The 15,840-nt window shown below is 45.2% G+C and overlaps 1 protein-coding gene across 14 annotated transcripts in view; it reads left to right on the forward strand.

The window, feature by feature from the left end:
* LOC147105014 (suppressor of tumorigenicity 7 protein homolog) overlaps positions 1 to 15,840 on the forward strand; it is a 179,296-nt gene that overhangs the window by 130,796 nt on the left and 32,660 nt on the right. The window lies entirely within an intron of this gene.

Genomic DNA, 15,840 nt, shown 5'->3' on the forward strand with positions numbered 1-15,840 from the left:
GGTGTTGTTTTCGGAGTATGAATTTTGCCGGTTAATAGAGAATTCCGAATATTTAGGTGCCATTTAAACGAGAGTTTCCTGTAAGTCAAAGCTAAAGGCACGATATCTGAAGGCACAAAGCATTCGCAACAAAATAGATGAATTAATAGCGCAGATAGAAACTAATAGGTTTGATCTAATAGCTATTACGAAGATGTGGTTGCAATGTGGCCAAGGTTGGGAACTAAATATTCCAGGATACTTAACTTTTAGAAGAAATAGGCAAAATGGAAAAGGAGGAGGGGTAGCCCTGATAATAAAGGATGGGATAAAGACAGTGGAGAGAAAGGATCTTAGCTCCGAAAATCAGGAAGTAGAATCAGTTTGGGTGGAGCTAAGAAACAGCAAGGGGCAGAAAATATTGGTGGGAGTTGTTTATAGGCTCCCAAACAGTAGTTGTAATGTAGGGCAGAGTATAAATCAGGAAATTAGAGTCACATGTAACAAGGGTAATACAGTGATCATGGGGGACTTTAATCTACATATAGACTGGGCAAACCAAATTTGCAGTAATAGTGTGGAGGACGAATTCATGGAATGTATGCAAGATAGCTTTCTAGATCAGTATGTTGAGGAACCAACCAGGGAACAGGCTATTTTAGATCTAGTATTGTGCAACGAGAAAGGGTTAATTAATAACCTTGTAGTGATCATAATAAGATAGAATTTTATATTGAGTTTGAAACTGATTTCGTTAAATCTAAACAAAGCAAACTACGTAGGTATGAGAGGCGAGTTGGCTAAGGTAGATTGGGAAACTGCATTAAAAGGTACGATGGTAGAAAAGCAATGGCAAGCATTTAAAGAATTAATACATAATTTACAACAAATATACATTCCTTTAAGGCACAAAAACTACACAGGAAAAGTGGTCCAACCGTGGCTAACAAGAGAAGTTAAAGATAGTGTTAGATCAAAGGAAGAGGTTTATAATGTTTCCAAAAAGAGTAGTAAGCCTGAGGATTGGGAGGATTTTAGAATTCAGCAAAGGAGGACCAAGATTGATAAAGAAAGGGAAAATAGAACATGAGAGTAAACTCGTGAGAGACATAAAACAGACTAAAATCTTCAAAAAGTATGTAGAGATAATGGATGCAGAAAACAGAGAGTAGGAATAAACGGGTTATTTTTGGGTTGGCAGGCTGTAACTAGTGGGGTACCGCAAGGATCAGTGCTTGGGCCTCAGCTATTCACAATCTACATCAATGATTTGGATGAGGGGGTCAAATGTAATATATCCAAGTTTGCTGATGAAACAAAGCTGGGTGGGAATGTAAGTTGTGAGGAGGATGCAAAGAGGTTTCAAGGGGATATAGACAGGCTAAGTGAGTGGGCAAGAACATGGTAAATGGAATATAATGTGGAGAAATGTGAAGTTATCCACTTCGGTAGGAAAAATAGAACAGCAGAGTATTTTTTAAATGGTGAGCGATTGGGAAATGTTGGTGTTCAGAGGGACCTGAGTGTCCTTGTATACGAATCACTGAAAGTTAACATGCAGGTACAGCAAGCAATCAGGAAAAGAAATGGTATGTTGGCCTTTATTACAAGAGGATTTGAGTACAAGAGTAAAGACATCTTACTGCAATTATATAGGGCCCTGGTGAGACCACACCTGGAGTATTGTGTACAGTTTTGGTCTCCTTACCTAAGGAAGGATATACTTGCCATAGAGGGAGTGCAACAAAGGTTCACCAGACTGGTTCCTGGGATGGGGGGATTGTCCTATGAGGAGAGATTGAGTAGACTAGGCCTATATTCTCTGGAGTTTAGAAGAATGAGAGGTGATCTCATTGAAACATACAAAATTCTTACAGGGCTTGACCGGGTTGATGCAGGGAGGATGTTTCCCCTGGCTGGGGAGTCTAGAACCAGGGGTCACAGTCTCAGAATAAGGGGCCGGCCATTTAGGACTGAGATGAGGAGAACTTTCTTCACTCAGGTGGTGGTGAATCTTTGGAATTCTCTACCCCAGAGGGCTGTGGCGGCTCAGTCGTTGAGTATATTCAAGACAGAGATCGATAGATTTTTGAATATTAATGGGATCAAGGGATATGGGGATAGTGCAGGAAAGTGGAGATGAGGTCGATGATCAGCCATGATCTCATTGAATGGCGGTGTAGACTTGAGGGGCCAAGTGGCCGACTCCTGCTTCGATTTCTTATGTTCTTATGTTATGTTCTTATATCAACGATCTGGACTCGGTTGAGGGGGCACAGTTTCAACATTTGCAGAGGACACAAAAATAGGAAACTTGCTTAACTATGAAGAGGACTAAAAGTGACTTCAGGAGAACTTAGACAGGCTGGTAAATTTGGCAGATGGATGTTGGATGAAATTTAAAGCGGAGGAATCTGACCGTACAAATTTTGAGAGGAAAAAATGAAGAAAGGACATGCACACAAAATGGTAAAACTTTAAAAGGAGTGAGGGGCAGAGAGATTTAGGGGCTCAGATACACAAATCTTTAAATTTTTCAGGACAAGTTGAACAAGCTAATTTAAAAAAAAGAGTGTATGGGATCCAAGGCTGTCCGGTTGTGGGCAACAATGTTTAGGATGGATGGCAAGGCCCTGGCGATGGTGCAGAAGAGATTCACTATGGTAATACCAGGGATAGAGGCTTTAGTTATGAGGAGAAACTGGGCCGCTTTTCATTAGAACAGTGAAGGAGACATGACTGAGGTATTTAAAATTATGAGGGATTTTGATGAGGTAAATTGGCGAAAACTATTTCCACTAGTCAATGAATCGGTAACCAGAGGGCAAAATTTTACGGCAATTGCCAAATGAAGGGAGAGACCTGGAGAATCTTTTTACAGAGGGTTATTCGGGCATGAAACCGAATCGCATTAGCTTTTAAAAGGGAAGTGGATAAATATATGAACAGGAATTATTTAAAAGAGTATGGTGAAAAGGCAAGGGACTGGAACTAAGTGAGAGCCAGCCCAGGAGCAGTGGGCCGAATGGCCCCTTTCTGCGCTGTAAATTTTCATGATTTACGAAGGTTGGTTGCAATCGATTATAGCATTGGCATGATTACTGAGCCCCTTTCTTAGTTTCGGGATTGTCTTCCACAGTAGCTCCCTAACACAAGGCGGATTTGTATTTGCCTCAGTGTATTCAGCCGGCCTTGTAGCTGTCTCGCCAATTGGTTTTTGGAATCGCTTCTGTGGAAAAGACAGGAATGGATGCAGCTGGACATTTCCAGAGAGTTGATCAGTGACTTAACAGCTAAACTCCCGTCGCTGCAACTGTTTTGGATGAAAAGGATTTTGTCTGCACGTGGTTACAAGGTGCTTAGTTAACCCAGCTGTGAAACTGTATCGAGGAAGCAGAGCTGCTTTCGTGCTACTGCTGGAGCCAACCATCCATTTCAGTGGTGATTTTTTTTTTTCCTTGTACTCGCTGCGAGTCACAAATCCTTTGCATGATGTGCCTTATTTTTGGAGCAGGTGCAATAATCCGCTGCGTGGTGGTCACAGCGGGAGCTGGGGCTCAGCATCAATAGGGTTGCCAGCACCTGTGTCTCGGATTAAGTTGGACTCTGCCCTCCCCCACCACCACCACCACCACCTCCTCCCCTCCCCATCCCACGCAATGACCAACAGCAAATTGATAGTCTAAAGAGAATTATTTGATCTTTATCCATCCAGCCACTAATAGCTTCCAGCTTGAGTTTGTGCGACGCAGGCAAGCACCTAGCCATCCATCAGCTTTAAAGTTTCACCGCCCGAAATGCCAGCACAAATACTCTTCAGGGCTTTCATTAAACTATTTTGCCTTGTGCAATATTCCCGCTTGGTTATTTTTGCGGAGTGCAAAACTTGGGTAAAACGTGGGCAGCGTCCGAACACATCAGGAAAGATTTAATTTGACAAACCTTGACTTTCTGTTTGGCTGCGCAGCTGAGATGTTCGAGAGCAGAATAAGTAGAATTATTCGCACGGCGTTGAAATGCGTTTGCGGCTCAAAAACGTGAACCAAGCATTTGCTGCGACGCAGTTACTTCTGTGACTCCAACCTCCTAGCCTTGAAATTCTGCTCGGCGAATAGTAGCGTGTGATCGCTTAATTTGTTGCATGCATTCCTCTGTCTGCCGATTTCACAGCGACGCCGACCTGCTTGTTTCAGTGCTGCCGATGAAATGACAGCAACGAGCGTCGATCTTCACATAGCGTGATTGGCAAAAGAACCAGAGGGGGAGATGAGAATTTCTTTTTACGCAGCGAGTTGTTGTGATCTGGAACGCGCTGCCTGAAAGGGCGGTGGAAGCAGATTCAGTAGTAACTTTCAAAAGGGAATTGGATAAATACCTGAAGGGGAGAAAATCTGCAGGGCTCTGGGGAAAGAGCGGGGCGGGGGGGGTGGGGTGGGGTGGGAGTGGGACTAATTGGACAGCTCTTTCAAAGACCCAACACAGGCATGATGGGCCGAATGGCCTCCTTCTGTGCTGTAAAATTCTACAATTGTAACGTCAATTAAGGGCAAAAGACTGGTCGAGAGGTGACGCATTTCGTTTGTGTTGGCGACAATGACAACACATGCAAACGGGACAGTGACCCTGCTGCTGAACTCTTCCCGAGGGAGGGAAAAGCTCCCCAGCATTGCTATTGTACCTCTCTCAGCGGCTGGATGAAGATCGGTCTAGCTGGGGGCCTGGGCACAGGTTTGACAACAGGAAGGTGCCACGAGCTGGGGTGCACAGCTGCGGTGTGGTGGGGGGGTGGAAGAAATGGAAGCCTGCCATATTTTTGAGGAGCAGGGAAGACAAGTCTGTGCCAGTTAAAGGCAGCCGTCCTCCTCCCTTTGTGACATTCTGGCATGGGTTGATCTTAAAGAAAATTCGATTGGAAATATACTGTAGCCTTTACGAGGATTTTGACCACTTGGATTTAAAACAGAGAGCCAAAGGATTGCACAAAATCCAGTCTAATTATTGGGTTCTGGCTCTAATTCTACATTAGAACCGCACCTGATTCTAATTCGCATCCAGAGATTTAAAGGGCCCTTTTTTCCCCCCCCAGAAGCTCCCGTGGCTTAGTGAGAGCCCTGAGCCAAATAGAAGGCTAAAGGATCCAGGCTTGTAAAACTCAATCCTTTCCTAATGTGTTTGGATATTAACATTTTTGAACCGTTTTCTGCACTTTGGGCGAACAGCTGTGTGTAGAATGCTGCACAAGGTGAAATAGTTTTAATCCATGCGCCCAGAGTATGTTCGCTGGGTTTTGCGCAGTGGACCTTTTTAAAACTGATGGATCGTAGGCCCTTGCCTGTGTAGCGAGCCAAAGCTGGAAGCTATTAGTGACTGGGTGGATAAAGATCAAATAATTCTCTTTAGGCTGTCAATTTGCTGCTGGGCATTGCACGAGTATTGATTGCTTTGTAGATGATCGTTGCGGGTGCTTTGATCTCTGGTCTGACTTTGAAAACCTCAACAGTTGCATAAGATTTGAGTACATTGTAATCAGAAGGTCACGCAGAAGGAGCTAAACGCGAGGAGTTTCAAGTGTCCCCACGGTGGGTTTGTTTTCCATTGCTATAGGAGAGGGTAAAACAATATTCAAGAAGGAGTTAGATATATTTCTTAAGGCTAAAGGGATCAAGGGATATGGGGAGAAAGCAGGGACAGGGTACTGAATGTGGATGATCAGCCATGATCTCATTGAATGGCGGAGCAGGCTCGAGGGGCCGAATGGCCTACTCCTGCTCCTATCTTCTATGTTTCTATGTTTTAATATTTATTTTGATTCCGCCCTCCGTCCTCCCTTTTCTTTTCTGAACAAGCGGACTTCTGTTGGCTCTAGGTGCAAGGAAAGTGATCATCTCTCGTGGGAGCCTAGATGAGCGAGCGCTGGCAGGCTATTCGACTAGGGTATGGCAGCACAGCACAATGCTTTTTTTTTTCATTCATTCTCTGGGATCTGGGCGCCCAAGGCTGGCATTTATTGCCATGATTTGGTACCAATTCAGAGAACAGTTAAATATGAACTAGGTTGGTGTGGGACTGGAGGCACGTATCAGCTAGACCTGGTAATGATAGATAGACTTCCTTCAGTAACAGATGTCAGTGAACCAGTTGGGCTTTTACAACAAGTCGATAGCCACTCTTTTATTAATACCAGCTTTTTAAACTGAATTCAAATTCTCAAATTACCAGGGTGGGATTTGAACTCCTCTGGATTACTAGTCCAGTAACATAACCACTACACTAAAGTCCCCAGTCTGTCCTCATCCAGCACCCACCCATGCAGACTTTGTACCCTCACAGGATAGTGGTCAAGAGTGGCAGCCTTGGCTGATTCTTCTTCCCCTCCCAAACCCAGAGGTACAGTGGCCATTTGCAGCACCCCGACTGATGTCCTGACTGAGCTCAGCACGGACTGCGATTGAAACTCAGAACCTTCCTGGTTTGTGTGGCTCAGTACTACGCCATACGGTGCGATTCCCCACTGAACCACTGTGGTTTCTGGGGCGGTAAGAGGAAATACGCCAAATGGAATATTCCTCTCTGAGCCCAGGTCCATTATTTTTCAGCAACCTCTTCAGAGAATTAGGTTCAAGAGCATTTTCTGCTGACCTCAGATGGGGAAAGGAAATCTTTACAGAGCATATAGACCACCCTGCACCTCGCAGAGTATACCTGTCAGTCTATACTGTTACAGGAATCCTCGCAGAGTATACCCGCCTGTCTATACTGTTACAGGAATCCTCGCAGAGTATACCTGTCAGCCTATACTGTTACAGGAATCCTCGCAGAGTATACCCGTCAGTCTATACTGTTACAGGAATCCTCGCAGAGTATACCCATCAGTCTATACTGTTACAGGAATCCTCGCAGAGTATACCCGTCAGTCTATACTGTTACAGGAATCCTCGCAGAGTATACCCATCAGTCTATACTGTTACAGGAATCCTCGCAGAGTATACCCGTCAGTCTATACTGTTACAGGAATCCTCGCAGAGTATACCCGTCAGTCTATACTGTTACAGGAATCCTCGCAGAGTATACCCGTTAGTCTATACTGTTACAGGAATCCTCGCAGAGTATACCCGTCAGTCTATACTGTTACAGGAATCCTCGCAGAGTATACCTGTCAGTCTATACTGTTACAGGAATCCTCGCAGAGTATACCCGTCAGTCTATACTGTTACAGGAATCCTCACAGAGTATACTTGTCAGTCTATACTGTTACAGGAATCCTCGCAGAGTATACCCGTCAGTCTATACTGTTACAGGAATCCTCGCAGAGTATACCTGTTAGTCTATACTGTTACAGGAATCCTCGCAGAGTATACCCGTCAGTCTATACTGTTACAGGAATCCTCGCAGAGTATACCCGTTAGTCTATACTATTACAGGAATCCTCGCAGAGTATACCTGTTAGTCTATACTGTTACAGGAATCCTCGCAGAGTATACCCGTCAGTCTATACTGTTACAGGAATCCTCGCAGAGTATACCTGTTAGTCTATACTGTTACAGGAATCCTCGCAGAGTATACCTGTTAGTCTATACTGTTACAGGAATCCTCGCAGAGTATACCCGTCAGTCTATACTGTTACAGGAATCCTCGCAGAGTATATTTGATAGGCTGAGGTGAATTGAGCGTATTCAGGTGTATTTGAACGGCAGCATAAACACAGACAGCACTGGGAATAGACAGTGGTTGGTCTGAGTTGCTTGGAGTTCTGTTGAATGGTCCTATCTTGAATTGTTAACCTGTCTTTCTCTCTTGGACCCTGATCAGCCAGCTGTTGGTTAACAACATTGAACGGTTTTTAAATTTCAGATTTACAGCATTCACATTTTTCCTGGCATCCCTTCCTAAAGAATTCATGAATATATTATTTTGCTAATTAACCTGCCTTGTTATATTTTGTAGAATCATAGAAATTAAAGCACAGAAGGAGGCTCCAGAGAGTCTATTTTATGTTCCCCATAAAACTTGCAGCTAAAGTGGTGAACTACTGTAACTTGGAGGCTATGAGCAAAGGTCATCATTGCCCTTACAAAGTATTTACTAATTGGGGAAAATGTATTCCACTATCACTGTCTTAAACAAGCTTTCCTTTCGTGCAGCAATGTGCACCCTTGTTTAAATCCTGTTCACAATACAATAGCAGTTTTTTTAAATTTTAAATGAACATACGTTATAACTTTGTTCCAAACTCTTGTCTCCCCTTTTCTCCCATCACTTTTCTTCCAGTTTTCTCCCCGCCTTTCCTGCTGGGGACAGTTCTGTGGGTACCGAACACCACCCACTCTCTGCAGCAGTCTACAGCACAGAAACAGGCCATTCGGCCCAACTGGTCTATGCTGGCATTTATGCTCCACACGAGCCTCCTCCCACCCCTCTTCATTTCACCCTATCAACATATCCTTCTGTTCCTTTCTCCCTCATGTATTTATCCAGCTTCCCCTTAAATACATCTATGCTATTTGCCTCAACCACTCCCTGTGGTAGCGAGTTCCACGCACTTACCACTGAATTCCCTAATAGATCTATTAGTGACTATCTTATATTTATGACCTCTAGTTTTGGTCTCTCCCACAAGTGAAAACATTTCTCTACATCTACCCTCAGTGGGTCGCACTCTCTCGCCTCTGAGTCGGAAGGTTGTGGGTTCAAGTCCCACTCCAGAGACTTGAGCACAAAAATCCAGGCTGACGCTACCAGTGCGGTGCTGAGGGAGTGCTGCACTGTCGGAGGTGCCGTCTTTCGGATGAGACATTAAACCGAGGCCCCGTCTGCCCCCTCAGGTGGACGTAAAAGATCCCCTGGCACTATTTTGAAGAAGAGCAGGGGAGTTCTCCCCGGTGTCCTGGCTAATATTTATCCCTCAACCATCATCACTAAAACAGATTATCAGTAAATCAAAGCTGTAAAGCGCTTTGGGATGTCCAGTGTTCGTGAAAGGCGCTTTATAAATGCAAGTCTTTCATTCTTTCTTAAAAGTCCTCCATCAGGTCACCCCTCAGCCTTCTCCTTTCTAGAGAAAAGAGCCCCAGCCTGTTCAGTCTTTCCTGATGAGTATATCTTCTTAGTTCTGGTATCATCCTTGTGAATCTTTTTTGCACCTTCTTCAGTGGTTCAATATCCTTTTTATAATATGGTGCCTCAACGTGTCTTGCTCCTTATCATAGTAGATGCCCTTATTGTCACTACTCAATGTGAGGTATCTGCTGGTGAGTCCTTGTGAGTTTGCAGTAATGAGGTCTGACTTGCACTCGATGGTGGGGTGAAATTGGTCTACGCCAGTGCTTCAGTGGATAAGGAAATCGGTTGCTGATGATTAGCCCCAAGCTCGTTCCGCGCTACTGGCAAAGACCAGTTTCACTCCCCCCCCCCCCAAAAAAAATTCACAGCCGTGCACCAGTCAGGAGGCCCCGTGCAGGCTGCTCACCAGCTTCTGCCACTGGAGAAGATGCCACACATGCGCGGCCGTGCAGCAAATTTAAAGGGACCGTGCACCAAAAAAAAAATATTGCACATTAAAAGTGGGACAATAACAAATAATGAAAAAGAAAGGAACGGCTAATAAGAAATCCAGCTGCTCACGTGCAGTGGAAGAACATAAACTCGTCAGCACAGTATCTCACCCACCGTTCCCTCGGAGTTGTTTTCCTCTTTTTCCCCCCCTAAACGATATGTCTGTTTATCACTGACTTTTCAAGGATGTGAAAATAACACTGTATGTAGGAGGTCAGTAGAGGTGGCCTTTGGGAGCCCCTCTTAGTGGCTTCAGCCATCTGTGGTAATAAGGTATAAAATAAAGGGAAGCGGCAGCCTTGAGAGTCCGAGTGTGGATTTGAGCATCTCTAATCTTCGACAAATACAGCTGTTTCATTAAGTAGATATGAATGACTGTAACCTTGAGGGGTCTGTGTTTATCCCAGTGTTGTACTGTGTGTGCGAGCCCATCTCTCACAATACAGTGTAAGCAGAGAAAGCTAATTGCAGAGCGAAATCGCTTGCTGTCTGCATGACTGATCAAGCGCTGCACATCTTTAGCCACAGACAGGCTCAGACAGAGTGTCCCACCTCCCCACGCCTTTAGGGGGAAAAGAGCTTATACAAGAGGGAGAAGTTTAAACTGCTGAATTCTTGCATATAAATGTACACACGCAACATTGCGAGACTTTTAAATGTTTCCAGTTGGAACCCCCTTTGTCTTATGATCTCAGTGGATGTGTTTTTGCTTCTGATTAAATCAGTCACTATAAAATTGACATTCTTTTCGCATTAATAATTCACGGATTGAAGTACATTTTTTTTTTCTATGAAAGGACTCGAGAGAGAACTAATTTTTAAAAAATATGTTCCAGAATCCCTTCACCCGGTTGCCATATTTTTTTTTTGCACAATTGCGCTTAATCAACCAAATGTATGAGGTTTTTTTGGCTTCTGTTCTCAAGAAAATGGCATAATGCAGTCAAAGCCACAAGCACTGGAGAGCGGGTGAGGAGTCAGTCCAGAGGTCAGGCATTCAGGCGAGCGTTCCCACAACAACTTAATGTCCGTCAGTGATCCTTGCTCTGTAAAACAGACTGAAGGGGGATTAGCCAGGATTAACGTCAGTATTAGCCACCAGAGTGTAGGTCTTAATGCTCCAAGGGAACTTACTGAGGCAGTAAATCTACTTTATCTAAAGGGGGTCTAAGAAACCTTGAGTGCATTCCTTCAGAAAATGAATCTGAAAACTTCTCGGTGTGAAAAACGGATTAGTAAATAATCCTATCGTTTGTGACATTTCCCAAAACAAGACGCATTGCTCGAAGCTGCTGTATCTGTTCCCCCCCCCACCCCACCCCACCCCACCCCCACACTCCCCAGAGCAACTATTTGGTGAAAGAGTGTTGAGGTGAGCATCCCTCTAACTCAACCCAGTCTCTGTGATGTTTAGAGCTGGTGTGAAGAAACAGTCCAAATTGAAGCAGCTGATCATATTTTTTTGTTGTTGAAACGAGAGACGCTGAAATCTCCTGCCCTCCTCTGCTGTCTGAAGTGCTCCTTCTGTCCTTTTCCAAAGACCACAGCAATGACCCATTATGCACCTTGGGCTCTTCAATACCGTATAGTGGCTCCAACAGGGACTGGGTCAGGACTTTCACCCTTGGGGAAATAGGTCTGAATCAGGCCAGAGTGCGATGTGGACAAAACACATAGAAACATAGAAGATAGGAGCAGGAGTAGGCCATTCGGCCCCTCGAGCCTGCTCCGCCATTCAATGAGATCATGGCTGATCATCCAAATTCAGTACCCTGTCCCTGCTTTCTTCCCATATCCCTTGATCCCTTTAGCCTTAAGAAATATATCTAACTCCTTCTTGAATATATTTAATGAATTGGCCTCAACTGCCTTCTGTGGTAGAGAATTCCACAGGTTCACCACTCTCTGGGTGAAGAAATTCCTCCTCATCTCTGTCCTAAATGGCCTACCTCTTATCCTTAGACTGTGACCCCTGGTCTCCTCTATGATGAGCTCTGGAATTCCCTCACTAAACCTCTCTGCCTCTCTCTCCTCCTTTAAGACGCTCCTTAAAACCTACCTCTTTGACCAAGCCGGTCCTATTATCCCCTTATGTGGCTCAATGTTGATAACGCCTTATATAGCGTCTTTAATGTAGTTAAACGTCGCAAGGTGCTTCGCAGGAGTGTGATCAACCAACATTTGACACCGATAATCCAGAGAAACACAAGGTCAAATCTCAGCATGGCAGTCTGAGAATTTGAAATCCGTTTAAAATAAATAAATAAATAAATCTAGAAATAAAAAACTGGTGTCAGTAAAAGTGACCATGAAGCTGTCGGATTGTCGTAAGAACCCAACTGGTTCACCAATGTCCTTTAGGGAAGGAAACCTACCGTCCTTACCCGGTCTGGCCGATATGTGACTCCAGTCCAGTATCATAACCACTACAAAGAATACCAAGATGGTGCGATTCAAGGAGAAGGCTCACCACCGCCTTCTCAGAGCAACTAGGGATGGGCGATAAATGCCGGCCTTGCCAGCGATGCCCACATCCTGAGAATGAACGGGGAAAAAAGCTACTGCTGCTGCTGACCTTGAGTTCCTGTGCAGACTGAGCTGGAACCCGTGGGTAATGAGCAAGTTTCTACAATTCATGTTTCTAACGTTGACCATCACTTTGAAAACTTGTGTGTAATTAATATTCTTCAAAGATAAGAGGTCCTACAAATATTGGAAACATTCATTTGGGAACCCCCTTTGCTAGGTTCTGCTCCCTGAATGGGAGGGTGGGCAGGCGATCTGCTCCCAGGGCTCTTGTCCTTTGAGCAGGAACAGTGTGTAATTGGCGAGGATGGAACTCGTGCATAATTGCTGAGGGTAGGGGATGTGTGAAATCCGCATGGGTCGTGACGGTGTAAGAGCGGCATGGGTCAGGGGTAATTGTGAGAATAGTGGGGGTCGGGGGTGATTGTGAGACTAGTGAGGGTCAGGGGTAATTGTGAGAATAGTGAGGGTCGGAGGTGATTGTGAGAATAGTGAGGGTCTGAGGTGATTGTGAGAATAGTGAGGGTCAGAGGTGATTGTGAGAATAGTGAGGGTCTGAGGTGATTGTGAGAATAGTGAGGGTCAGAGGTGATTGTGAGAATAGTGAGGGTCGGAGGTGATTGTGAGAATAGTGAGGGTCAGAGGTGAATGTGAGAATAGTGAGGGTCGGAGGTGATTGTGAGAATAGTGAGAGCCGGAGGTGATTGTGAGAATAGTGAGGGTCGGAGGTGATTGTGAGAATAGTGAGGGTCGGAGGTGATTGTGAGAATAGTGAGGGTCGGAGGTGATTGTGAGAATAGTGAGGGTCAGAGGTGATTGTGAGAATAGTGAGAGCCGGAGGTGATTGTGAGAACAGTGAGAGTCAGAGGTGATTGTGAGAATAGTGAGGGTCGGAGGTGATTGTGAGAATAGTGAGGGTCGGGGTGATTGTGGGAATAGTGAGGGTCGGAGGTGATTGTGAGAATAGTGAGAGCCGGAGGTGATTGTGAGAATAGTGAGGGTCTGAGGTGATTGTGAGATTAGTGAGGGTCGGAGGTGATTGTGAGAATAGTGAGGGTCAGAGGTGATTGTGAGAATAGTGAGGGTCGGAGGTGATTGTGAGAATAGTGAGGGTCGGGGTGGTTGTGAGAATAGTGAGGGTCGGAGGTGATTGTGAGAATAGTGAGGGTCGGAGGTGATTGTGAGAATAGTGAGAGCCGGAGGTGATTGTGAGAATAGTGAGGGTCGGAGGTGATTGTGAGAATAGTGAGAGCCGGAGGTGATTGTGAGAATAGTGAGGGTCTGAGGTGATTGTGAGATTAGTGAGGGTCGGAGGTGATTGTGAGAATAGTGAGGGTCAGAGGTGATTGTGAGAATAGTGAGAGCCAGAGGTGATTGTGAGAATAGTGAGGGTCGGAGGTGATTGTGAGAATAGAGAGGGTCGGAGGTGATTGTGAGAATAGTGAGGGTCGGGGTAATTGTGAGAATAGTGAGGGTCGGAGGTGATTGTGAGAATAGTGAGGATACAAAAGAAGACTAAGAGGAGACCTGATGGAGGTCTTCAAAATTTTGAAAGGGTTCGATTGGCTGGAGAAACTGTGGTTGAGTCCAGAAGAAGGGCGGTATGAATAAAAGCCAGTCGCTAACGGATCAGATCATTCAGGAGGAATTTCTTTTCACAGAGAGTGGTAAGAATGTGGAACCCGCTGCCACTTGGAGTGGTTGAAGCAAATCCTGTTTAAGTGGAGGCTTGGCGCTTGTACGAGGGAGAGGAGAATAGAGGGGTACAGGGGCAGGGTGGATGAGGTAATTAGAGGGAGGAGGCTTGTATTGAGTATAAACACCGGCATAGCCCAGTTATGGTTTCCATGTACAGGAAACTCTTTATTATCCGGGACCGGCGTGGTGCCGGTTTATCAAAAAGTCCGGATTACAGAGAGGTATAGTTTAAAAGGTACGAGAGCTCCGTACACAGCAACAAATCCAGGCTTCCCTGTTGCTTAGCAACAAGTGCAGGAACTCCGGCCACAGACCAAGCGTCCCTGTTGCTTAGCAACAAGTGCAGGAACCCCGATTACACAGCCACAGATCCAGGAACGGCCACTAATATGAAGTAAACTTACCTGAACCTACTCCTGAATTTTGCCGGTTAACAGAGGTTTCCGGTTATTTAGGTGCCGGTAAATCGAGAGTTTCCTGTGTGTGATCTAGAAGTTGAGCCGTATGTAACCTGTAAAATAGTGTCAGCCAGTATTGCCCTCCCCGCCTGGCGTCCTCAGTGGTTATGAAGCAAGCATTGTACCAGACTATGCTGCGCATATCTTATAACTATGTTAGTGGCCCCCAAACTAGGGATGTCACAGCATCTTTGAAACTCTTTGCCTTGTGCATATACGTTTGATTGGACAGTTACCTGCCATTTAATGAACCACAGTTGCTGAAGCATGGATTTGACATCAGGCCTGTGTTGCCCACTGGTATTCTAAGATCATACTGCCAAATCTTTGTGCTCCCAGCAACCGCTAAGTGTGGAATTGGTGAGGTGGTCACCCTTCTTACAGGTGCCCTTGGTTGCACCCTGAATGGCATCTAATATAATAGTAAAACATTGTCAACCATGGCTCAGTTGGTAGCACTCGCACCTCTAAGTCAGAAGGTTGTGCGTTCAAGCCACAAAGTCTTGACATAATCCAGACTGACACGTCAGTGCAGTACTGAGGGTGTGCTGCACTGTTTGAGGTGCCGTCCTTTGGATGGTCCCATGGCACTATTTCGAAGAAGAGAGCAGGGGAGTTCTCCCGGTGTCCTGGCCGACATTTATTCCTCCGCTAACATCACGAAAACAAATGATTTGCTCATTTATCTCATTGCTGTTTGTGGGGCTTACTGTGAGAAATTTGGCGTGTGTGTTTCCTGCGGTACAACAATGACTGGACTTCAAAAGTAGTTAATTGACTGTGAAGTGCTTTGGGATATTCTGAGGGCATGCAAAGTGTTCTATAAATGCAAGTTTGCTCTCGCACTCCTCTACATTTCCCCATGCCTTCACCTCTATTCCTCCTTCAAAACCATCACTTCACACAGCCTCCTCTGGAAAAGTGCAGCCTGTTGAAAGAGAGATTGAAATGCCAGATGAAAAAGGAAAAGCCATTTGGTGTCGGGTACACTTTCCTCTTTACAGAAGCTGGCTGATTGACGGCACATTTTCAGCATTTTCTGTATGTTACAGATTTGCAGCATTGTCAGTTTTATCTTTCTCTTTCAGATTATTGTAACAGCAGTTTTGGTACAGTGAGGGTGAAAGACTTGCATTAGTATAGCGCCTTTCATGACCATGGGATGTCCCAAAGCGTTTCACAGCCAATTTTTGGGCAAGTGCTTTACATTTTGAAGTGTCGTCACAGCAGCCAATTTGCGCACAGCAAATCCACAAACAGCAATATGATAATGACCTGTTCTTTTCCCAGCCTTCCATTTCCTGCTTTTTTTCCAGTTCTGACGAAAGGTCATCGACCTGAAACGTTAACTCTGTTTCTCTCTCCACTAATGCTGCCCTGGCCTGCTGAGTTTTTCCAGCGTTTCCTGTTTTTTTTTTTTGTTATGTTGATTGAGGGATAAATATTGGCCAGGACACCGGTGATAACTCCCCTGCTCTTCTTCGAAATAGTGCCATGGGATCTTTTACATCCACCTTTTACGTGAGAGAGCAGACGGGGGCCTCGGTTTAACGTCTCATCCAAAAGACGGCACCTCCGACAGTGCAGCGCTCCCTCAGCACTGCCCTGGTGTGTCAGCCTAGATTTT

The sequence above is a fragment of the Somniosus microcephalus genome, chromosome 18 (assembly GCF_052327205.1).
Source record: "Somniosus microcephalus isolate GS21.2 chromosome 18, FLI_Smic_1.0, whole genome shotgun sequence".
NCBI classification, from domain to species: domain Eukaryota; kingdom Metazoa; phylum Chordata; class Chondrichthyes; order Squaliformes; family Somniosidae; genus Somniosus; species Somniosus microcephalus.